The sequence below is a fragment of the Ambystoma mexicanum genome, chromosome 7p, assembly GCF_040938575.1.
Source record: "Ambystoma mexicanum isolate Mex_15411 chromosome 7p, UKY_AmexF1_1, whole genome shotgun sequence".
In the NCBI taxonomy this organism is placed as follows: Eukaryota; Metazoa; Chordata; class Amphibia; order Caudata; family Ambystomatidae; genus Ambystoma; species Ambystoma mexicanum.
The window spans coordinates 54,567,603-54,577,117 of record NC_090939.1 but is presented as its reverse complement, the minus strand read 5'-3'; the positions used below and the strand labels follow the sequence as shown (position 1 = coordinate 54,577,117).

At 46.9% G+C, this 9,515-nt stretch overlaps 1 pseudogene; it reads right to left on the bottom strand.

Moving 5' to 3' along the window:
* Positions 1-6,580: 6,580 nt before the first annotated feature.
* LOC138526610 (5S ribosomal RNA) lies at positions 6,581-6,699 on the bottom strand (annotated as a pseudogene).
* Between the last annotated feature and the right edge of the window lie 2,816 nt (positions 6,700-9,515).

Genomic DNA, 9,515 nt, shown 5'->3' with positions numbered 1-9,515 from the left:
TCTGTTCTGGATGAGCTGCAGAGGGCACAGGGCAGAAGAAGGGAGGATGAGGAAGAGGCTGTTGCAGTAGTCCAGCTTAAAGAGAACCAGGGCTAAGGAGACAGTGAGTCACTGGGGGAAAGTGAGAAAAGTTAGAGTGCCTCTGAGGAGGTGTAGTTGATAGTTAGACTTTTTTAAGATGTCAGAAATGTGAGAGGAGAAGGAGAGAGTGGAGTCGAAGATAACCCCAAGGTTTTTGGCCTCGGAGGTGGGGATACGCACGGGCTCAAAGGAGACCGGCCAGAGTGAGAGTGGGAAGGCGGCAGCAGGGGTCCCAATGCAAACAATCTCAGTTTTGCTGGCGTTGAGGCAGAGGTAGTTTGCAGCACACCATGACTGAATGGCAGACAGACAGTCAGATAGAAGTGAGGAGGAGGAAGCGGAGAAGGGTTGCCTGAAAGATAGTTGCGAGTCATCCACATAACACTGGAAATTAGAGGTAGAAGTGGTGATCAGACGTGCCAAGGTAGACATATAGACGTTGAAGAACCAGGGGAATAGGATTGATCCCTGGGGAACACAGCAGTCGAGAGAAAGGCTCCAAGTTCCACCTGGGATGGGCGGTCAGAGAGAAAAGAGGTTAGCCACGCCAAAGCCTGGCCTGTGATTCCCAGGGTAACATGGAGACGTGTGATCAGGATGTTGTGGTTAAACGTGTCAAAGTCTGAGGAGAGATCAAGGAGAATGAGGACAGAGGGAGTGTTAGTGTCAAGATTTGACAGCAGGTCTTCACAGGTGTCCAGAAGAGCAGTTTCCATGCCTCTGGATGCTCTAAAGCCAGATTGATGGTTGTGGAAACAACCAATTCATTCAATGTGGAGGTTCAGCTGAGAGATCACCAACCTCTCCAGGAGTGTGCCCAGGAAGAGAGCAATAGAGATTGGGTGGTAATATGCTGCAATGGAGGGGTCCGCAGAGGGTTTCTTGAGCAGGGTGTGCACAAGGGAGTGCTTAAGAGCAGTTGGGAAAACTGCAGTGGAAAAGGAGAGATTGGAAAGATCAGCCAAGTCTGGGGCGAGGGAGTCCATTTTGTCTTAATGGTTTTGGAGGGGCAAGGGTCCACCTGTTTGGATGAGGCCTTCATAGACTGGACTTGTCTGGTGACCTCATTGGGTGTGATGGGTGAGAGAGAGATGGGGAATAGAGGAGACGCCATGGGAGGCTCATGTGCTGGTGTGTGCTGTGATGTGGGGGGAGAGAGGAAAGGATGTCTTGGGTTTTTGTGGTGAAGTGTGCTGCCAGGGCTGCACAGAGGTGCTGGGTGGGTGTAACAGAAGAGGAGGCTTCTGCAGGATTGGCCAGTTGGTTGCAGACTTTGAAAAGTTCGGCCGTGTTATTTGATGCCGCAGAAATGCAGGCTTAAATAAAAACTATTTTCTCGGAGCGGATGGAGAGTCGATAATGCCTTTGGAGGAGGCAGCAGTCCAGTTTGTCAGATGGTCTAACTGACGAGTTCCATTTCCGCTCGGTTGCCCTACACGTGCGTTTGAGGGCAACCAGCTCGGAGTTGTACTTTTTGTAAATCTTCAGTCGGACCCTCATGACAGGGGCCAGTATCAAGAGTATAGGAGATACAGAGATTAAGGTTGGTGAGAGCTGTGTGGGAGTCAGCTGCAGGAATGAGAGGAAGAGAGTAGGTGGAGACAAAGGCAGCCACTGATACTTTTTTCATGGGTCTGGTGACTTTGAAGCCGAATGGTCGTGCCGGGTGTGTCACTCCAAGAGGACAGGCGAGCTTCAGGTGTGTTGATAGAAGACAGTGGTCGGTCTAAGAGAGAGAGATGAAGAGTGGGATGTCAGCGGAGATGAGAGCATCCAGAGTGTGGCCTGCAGTGTCTGTAGAGCCAGAGGGTAGGATAAAGAGTGGGTGAAAGTTACATAGGTTGCGGAAAAGGTCCTGAGGAGCCAGTAGGGTCCAGATGGATGTTGAGATCACCCAGCAGGAGGAGTTGAGAGGAGGAGGAGAGTAGAGAGGAGGCCAGGTTAGCCCATTCCAAAAGGAAGAAAGTGGGCTTTCCTGGAGGCCGATAGAAGGTGGCCATAAGGATGGAAGATTTAGGAGAGAGTGAGAGCCTGCAGACTGCAGAAACCTATGTCTTAGCTCTTGCACTATCTGAAATGTCATCAGGCCGAGTACAATAGTTAATTTCACATCCTTACTGTTCATGGCCTGTAAGAATGTAATTGTATTTTCCCTTGTTCCCTCCCTTGCCTTGAAGCGCTTTGAAACACATTGTGTATAGGCGCTGTATAAATAAACTATCATATCATCACTACCTCCTCTGTACATACTAGCAGAGGCCCCTCCCCTGTCACTCTGCATATTATTCCTGCATCTCCTTCTCTGGCCCTTTAGCCCCCTCCTTGGACCACCTCCTCCTCTCAGTTGGGGCTACAATGGTGGGAGAACCCCCAGGGGTGTAGTCTTCCCCCCGTCTATACTTTTCCTCCCTTGACTTGCCATTTGAACCAGCAGTCCTTTCCCTTCCCAGGCTCACCTAATTGACCTCCTCTCATCTGCACCCCGCCCCCTTCATTCCCCACTCACACCTTCTCGAGGTGGACAGTATATTGCCCCTACCAGCTTCCCTAACGAGGGGCAGCACTGCCAAAAAGCACTCTCCCTGTCGTACCTCCCATGCTGTCACAAAACATCTCAGCTAAAATGGCTGCCAAGAAAGTGCACAACACACCGACGAGTGTGGCTCTGCGTCTGTCATCCCCACACAAGTGACGTCACTGCCAACCCGTATGCCACTCGCCTCCCGTTCCCCTTGGACCTCTCTTTCAACAGCAAAGAACTTTAGCCGCCACTGACCAGTCTACCAAATTTATACACATTACTCATAGCACAGAAAACAATCTTTATGTTTTTTGCAGATGTTACTTTTTTCCTGCCCCACCAATCAAAATAACTTCAGCAAAACTGCCGGGGACGTCATTTGCGGGTCACCAGGGGTCGCTGCTGCGACCCATAAGTTCTCCCTGCCACCCCTGTGGTCTCCCTTGCTACCCCAAAAAAATAAAATTACATTATATTATTATTATTTATTTTTTTTAAATGTTAGCTCCTGGGCTGTGGTGAGTCACTCTTTGTTTCTGGAGTGGCTGGTTTTCTTGCTCAGGCCACATTTAAAAAACATGGGGTTCCAAAAGTAGTGACCCTAAATAAGAAAGAATTGGATTAACAAATAATGTGTCTTTCTGGAATTCTATACAATAATTGTTAGACTAATTAAAGGTTTGTTTCAGGGACACTTCAGGGGGTGAGCCACTGAATTAGTCTGTTGTTAAACACCTCAAGTCAGTTTTTCATCCTTCTGAGGTCGATAAATGAATTCCAACACAGGTTGGGTGATATTGTATGTATATTTGTTTTATATAAAGCGCTTAAGCGTAAGTGCTATATACCAACACATCATTATCATTTGGCCATGGACATCTGCTTGCATTCACTGTGATTCGGTAATATGGGCCTATAGACACTGATCTTAACGATCCATATGGTGATAAATTCTCTTATCAACTGTATATCACATTATACTGATATCGTAACCATATTTTTGTAGTGCACTTAGGAACAATGCTATGTGATGCCACTTCCTGTTTTGTCAATGGATGAAAGGTCGTGTTCCATCGCTTCCTGTGATGTCACTTCGGAGTGGGTTCAAGTGAAATCACTTCCTGTAATGTCATCGGTTGTCATGGGTCGTGTGATGTCACTTCCGCTACCCCTGGCATTTTGGTGAAATGACGTCCCTGAAAAATGCCACCTCTTTCTTGGGATTCCCAGAATGACTGGGCGGCGTTCACAAAATCTGTGCTTCCATACCGTCCAGTCATGAGGGAACTTCCTCTTCCTTCCTTCCCTGCTGACTCTTACTTGTCATAGTTGTATATTGTTTGTCCCCTCCCCCAAATAAAATCTGCCCACCAGGGGAGTTGCTAGGTCTGGAAAAGACCCGGGGCTAAGCTGATGTTGGAACTGTTGGGACTGGGGGCTAGCTAGTCTTTTGGCTGTAGCTCCTGAGATTCTATCCGGGGCTACAACTAAAAGATCAGGGGCTATAGCCCCCATAGCCCCCCCCTAGCAACGCCTCTGCTGCCCACTGTGGAGGCCCGTTACACTATTAGCACTATTACGCGCTCCCTCTGGTGTACACATTTTGTTTTTTTTAAATTTGAAATATGGCAACGCTGACATTACTAAACAGATTTCCTTAAAACAATATACAAAGCCAGGTGGCATAGCATGAGATAGGGAAGGCCATAAGTCCCTTTTCTATGTCACTGCAGGCCATGTCGACAGTGTGGTGGCCAGGGGCCAGTGCAGCAGCCTGCAGGTTATTGGGGGTGATCAGGTGGAAGAGCGGATGGGGGTAGAGGCAGAGCCAGCCTCAGAAATGTTGGGGGGTGCTGGCTGGCAGTTTTGAAAGCTGGTAGTGAGTGAAGCGATTAAACCCACCGTGCTGTGAAATTCTCTCCCGCCCCTCTTCCTCTGGGCCGAGGAGGCTAAATAGCTATTGGGCCTTCCCTGGGACCATTAGATGCATCCCGCCTCCCAATTCATAAGCTATTTAGTTTCACAAAGAGGCTAATCATTGGAGGCGTGGGCCATCTAAAAGCTGATCAGCCAGTTAAGTCTTTGGCCTCATAATAGGAGGGGGGTGTCTGTTGCTATCAAATGGGCCGGCTTTTGCCCTCTGCCTATCTACATTTGCAGCTGCCATCACGTTAATGATTGTTTAAAATAAATGTTAATGCTCTCAAAGTGCACAATTTGACAGGCCCTTGGAGCAACAAGCTCATCATCACCACAGAGGGATGACTTCTGCCTGAAAGTGGGAGGGCTTAGGCCCTGCCTAGACAGGGGCTGGGAGAACAGCAACCAGTGGTGGAGGGAGCGGTGTCCATGGAGGGGGAACACAGGATAATAAATGGCAGACTGGGGAGAGACGGGCGGAACACAGGCTCATACCAGCTCACCCAGCCTGCCTCCATGCTACTTCGCAGGGTGCTAATTCAATAAGGATCTCTGTGCTGTGGGAACCTAGCATGCTACACCTCGTCTAAAATTCTGCAACGCTCCCAGTTTTGGGTAGAAGAAACAGATCTGAGTGACAGGTGCTGCACCCATTTTGTTTACCTATCCAAATCATGATGATGTCCTAGTGGGTATATACGTTTCATGGATACAAACACTTTAATGTTAGGGTAAGTATGGTAAAAAATGAAATGGGCTCCAAGCCCAGTGTCTGTTATGTGCTCAATGAGTCAATCATACATCTCTTTTATCACAGTCACATTTGTCAAATATAAGTATTTGTGGTCATCATATGTTCGTAAAATGCTCTTTGATATTATGCTGTAAAGCAACCAGGAACCCCCATTGGTGCTATTTTTCCCATTCCCTGTTCTGATTTGGCTATGTAAAAATAATGTAATAGGAGTATACCATACTATTCATTTTGGAATGATAATCTTCTTTCAGAAAATAACGTATATGGTTATATATTTTAATAATATGATTTGCTGAATGGTACAAGTGTAACTCATATTATGACTACAATATATATTGAGCTTGGTAATTAGAAATGAACATTGGAATCATTTAAATATATCATGTTTACAATACTAGTAGAATTACATTATTTCCTTTTTTTAAAACTTCTTTTGCTGAGAATACACATCCATTTATCTCTCAAAATGTCTTTCCTTCTTGAAAAGATTCAACTCAAAATGAATGATCCAATTGAAGAGAGAGACCTAAACATGGCCCTCGTTACACCTATCCCACTCTCATCTCGGTGGCACATTAACGAAAGGTGTACATCATTCCTGGAATCTTCCTTCTCATAAACGATATATCACAGATGTGAGAAAGCTATTCACTCAGACAAACATTTAGACTCTACACTGATGACATCACTGAAGAGACGAGCTTGCAATTGATGGCGCAAGTAGACTGACTGTAACCTCGAAGAAAGCTGATGGCATGATGACTGATACCATGACATAGATGCATTAGGCACAAAGCACACAGGCATCCCTGCCTGACGTTACGCAGACACTTAGATTAATTACTGACAGACACGAAGAACATGCTTATGGCTCACTTAGATAGAGGACAGACACACTCTTGCTATGCAGAAACCACAAGTAGCACAAGAATACATATGAACTGCTTGCTGATGCTTAAACGCAACTAACATGGATGACCATGAAAACAAAAATGGAAGCCACAGCCACATTGAAATGAATGAGAAGAGTTTGGAAAGTATCGGGAGCACAGCGGGAGACGTTACATGCTGACTTTGCTGTGACGTGCAGACCAGGCTCCCAGCGCACAGCGCAGCCAATGTGCATACACTTGCCAAGGACCCTGATGAAGGATAGTTCAAGTTGACAGAAGAGATAGGACACCTGAAATAATACAAGCTGAAAATCCTCATAAATGCAAGCGGGAGAAATCAAGCTTGTGGACCCTGCACAAGTGATCTGAACCTGCAAGACAGAGTCTATTTTTGTGTTATTTATTTAAAGCCTACAGCACCTGCTATTCCCAATAGGTCTCCCATCCAGGTACTAACCGGGCCCAACACTGCTTAGCTTCTGAGATCAGACAAGATCGGGCACATTCAGTGTGGTGTGGTCATAAACAGAGCCTATTCATTTGAGCTATGCTAATGTAGCTGTTCCCATCCAACCAAGGGCAGGTTGATACAAAAGTAATACCAGTTTCAAAGCCTAATGTTCTGTCTCAAGGCCTAGGAGATCGTAGATGGTAACTTTTTGAGAACATAAAGTACCTTCGGGCCGTTCTCACCAGCTTGAATAGTTGCACTTGGCCTGGTAACTTTCCAAAGCTCAAAGGGTGAGAAGACACTGTTTGCCAAATCCCTATCTAGCTTCCACGTTAAGCTCACACTTTGTGGCATCACCCAATCACAGCACACTAACCAGAAATGTTTGTAGTTGGAACATTTAGGAGGTAGTAGCAGGAGGAGCTACCAGATATGGTTTACCCAATCGATGTACTAACCCCCTATACAATGTATATGTAGTCTACCTTACTAACCAATCCCGTTCCACGTTAGGTTTTTAGGGTGTATCTTTATTTTTGTAATGCCACACAGCATCAAAACTGGACGACAGGCTCAAGATCGATGAGAGGGTATTAGAGAATGCTGCATTGTTCATGTCTCAACTCCTGTTGACGATTTTTGAATAAAACAGGAAACATTTTGTCACATGGCACGTTTTACTCTGCCCGGTTTCTCTTGCTTGTAAACGGGAAGACTGATAATAATTAATCTGCCTTGAGTCACAATTCTCCCATGAGCACCAAATCAATGTTTAATTCTACATGCTGGCCATTGATTGGTTCGTAGTTCTGCTACCATATGCAAAAATACTTACAATTACCAAAAAATATAAAACAACAAATTGAGTTGCAGGCCCTGCAGCCTGATCTTCTGGTCGGTTACAAGGTTTCACCTCCCTCCATATGGACAATATTTCATCAGTGCAACAGGGACATTCCTGTATGACACACACAATGGCAAACTATGCCTTCAAATTCAAAGCTGGTCCCCACCTCGGAGGATGCCTCTGTCACGGGTACTCTCATTTTACTTTTAATCATAAGAAACACAGCTCCACTTCAAGTTATCTGTATTTTTTCCTCTGGTTGCATGGCTCTAGGAAAGACACGCCTGAGAACGTGGCTCTCATCCACAGAGAGTCATAGGGCCTCATTACGAGGCTGGCGGCAGCCGTGCGTGTAGTGCAGGCACGGCTGCTGCCGGTATCCATTTTTTTGCGGCACCCGCAAATGGGCAATTACCGGGTCATGCCGAGTTTGGCGTACCTGGTAATTGCCCATTCGTGGGTGCCAGTAATAAGGGACTCCCCATCCCCATTCGGCCCCATAGGGCTCAATGGGAATGGGGAGGGTGGTAGCACTGGTACCGTTAATAATGGTACCGGTATTACCATCAAGTTATGCTCGCCGGTGCCAGCACGGCCACCTGGTCAGACAAGGTGGCTGCAAGGGCACCCTTGGTGGTATGGTAACAACGGTGCGGGTAGCGATACCGGCACCATTGTTGCCTTACCACCATTCTCAGAATGAGGCCCATAGAGTGTGTGAGAGAGAGAGAGAAAGAGAGAGAGGGAGCGCGTGAGCGCAAGAGGGGGTGAGTTCTCGAATATTATATGATACACTGGGTACAGCTAGTAAAATATATATTTCTAAAGTATAATAGCCACGTGGCAATCTTAAATCCTTGGCACCCATGGATGTCACAAGAGGGCTTCCGTTGGGCAAAGCAGCTGTTATCTCGTGTAATCCTCAATTTCCTCCAGCACCAGCCCCTTCTGCAGAGTGGACTAAGCCAGGTCTATATGGGCCTCAAGGCTATGGAGCAAAAACAGAGAAAGTGAACAGAGGGCTTAAGTAGCTCCCCAGATGGACAGGGCCATCTCCAAGGTCTTTTTTCTGTCACTTGTCTGCTCCTTCTTTGGGGGTTGCATCACCAATATTGAACCTTGTGTAACATGACCTCACTTTAGAAGGCTCCGTCTTGGACAGATAGCCCTCACACCCAGGAGAGATCTTGCTCTCAAAGTGGGCAATGGCTTGAGAGCTTATGGTAGCACTTTCCAGCACAAGGTCTGATCGATGGTCACAAAAACTGCAGCCTCATTACCACCAGGTCTGGCTTGCTTTTACTGGGCAGGCATTTCCAGAGTTGCAAAGTACTTGCTTGTGTAAATTGCCCCTTTGCTTAGGTGCCGAATGCAAGAAGTTTAAAGAGCCCAGAAGGCTAGGGCGTTAAGGGAATCTGCAGGTAGCCCCAGTACTTGTATTCGTCACAGTCACTGCCAGTATTTTCTAATGCTTCATGAGTTGTTATTTTAGAGTTGAAAGGACAGACGATGTCAGCACGGTGGGGCCGTAACTTCTCTCGTCGCCATTGTTGTGGGGGCCTCGGGAGCAGCTGGGCCGCCAGACGGTTGCTGCGTGCACACAACAGGGGTTAGTGTTGGCACGTTCACGCAGCTGGACACTCAGATCCTGAATCACACAGATCTAGGGCACACCAGGACGTGGTCACACAGGCTTATGGGGTTTCTGGAGATCAACCGGACACAACAGATGGGTCAATGGGCACACGGTGCGTGAACACATGGTGTAGATCACAAATAATTAGCAGGAGACAGAGTTGCCGGTCACGAGGTCTGCCACTGTACTGCCGCATGGGCCGACAAGAGGATCTCTTTATTAAGAGTACGTCAAGACGTAGTCATGGCTTGGGAGCTTACAGGGGATACCATCACACAGTTTACTCACACTTTTATCTCCGACAAAGCCTAGAAACTGGATAGCAATCGTGAGAATGAGACTTATTTTTTTAAAGTAGAGTATACAAGCTGGGCTCTCGAATAGCAGTATCATCATGTTGGTATAGCAG